General features: G+C 48.2%; 1 protein-coding gene across 1 annotated transcript in view; it reads right to left on the bottom strand.

Annotated features, from left to right (window-relative positions):
* Positions 1-699, bottom strand: part of LOC104072704 (complement C1q tumor necrosis factor-related protein 8-like) — a 9,572-nt gene extending 8,873 nt beyond the window's left edge. Inside the window, exon 1 of the mRNA XM_009572237.1 lies at positions 396-699. The gene's annotated coding sequence lies outside the window, so the exon portion shown is untranslated. The remainder of the gene's footprint in view (positions 1-395) is intronic.
* Positions 700-1,005: the final 306 nt, after the last annotated feature.

Here is a 1,005-nt window from a genome sequence, read left to right as displayed (position 1 = left end):
GAAACGGCTCTTTCCTGCCCTGGGCTCCCGCGGCGGCGGGGGAGCCCGCACCAGGTCGGAGCCGTGCAGGATGGGGCACCGTCCCCATCCCACTGCTCAGCCACGGCTACGAGCAAAATCAGGCTATAGGGAAGCATCATTCTGGAGTGCTAAGGGTGGTTAATGAAACAAGGAGCGTTAGTAGGAACAAATTAAAGCCAGCTCAGCAATAACCTGGCCTTGCACTTACTTCGCCTGCTGCAGTGAGGCAGAAAAAGGGCGATGAAGCAGCGCAGGCAGAGACCACCTCTTTTTACGACTCACCCAAGCAACCTGCTTCTGCAGGGTGGGAACACTTTGTTCCCTATAGCAATAGCATTTTTTTCCCCCAACTTATTCAGATCCATTTAACTTACCTTGTGATTCAGAACCCCCTGCCTTTTACTTTCCTTGCTGTTGCTTAGCAGGATGCATAATATGAAAGCTGCCGTTCATTCAAGTATTTTAGTTCTCGGTGGCTGCTGCAGCTTCCTAGCTGGAGTCCAAATGAAACACTGAAAGTCAGGCCGGCTCCTTATGAAACTCAGCAGCTAGGTTGTTTGCAAAAGCAGGGTTTTTTCTCGTTTCTTTGCTTGCATCAACTGGTGCTGGGCGCCTGTGCTTTCGTCCTGCTACAGTTTCTTTACGTCTCACAGCCAGTCTGTCGGGTTGCACGGTGCCTCTCACAATGATGGAAATGAAGACAAAAAAATTTGTGAATAAAAAAAAAATATCAAAAAACCACAGACCCAAAACCACATCCAATGTTCCAGCCAAGAGAGAAAGTGCTGGGATCACATGGAAATAATTTTTCTTTGGGAGATTTCAGCATCCTTTTAGGCAGGAGAAAGGAGAGAAAAAAAAACCCCAACAAAACAAACCCACAATAAAAGCTCTGGCTTTTGTGCATGAGCTGCAGAAGTGGCAAAAGCCTCTTGAATGGATGCAGCAATGGAAACTGCCCCTGCAGTGATGCTGAGGGAAGGT

The sequence above is a fragment of the Fulmarus glacialis genome, unplaced genomic scaffold (genome assembly GCF_000690835.1).
Source record: "Fulmarus glacialis isolate BGI_N327 unplaced genomic scaffold, ASM69083v1 scaffold35492, whole genome shotgun sequence".
Classification (NCBI taxonomy): domain Eukaryota; kingdom Metazoa; phylum Chordata; class Aves; order Procellariiformes; family Procellariidae; genus Fulmarus; species Fulmarus glacialis.
The sequence above is the reverse complement of the archived record's forward strand: the minus strand, read 5'-3'. Positions and strand labels throughout refer to the sequence as shown.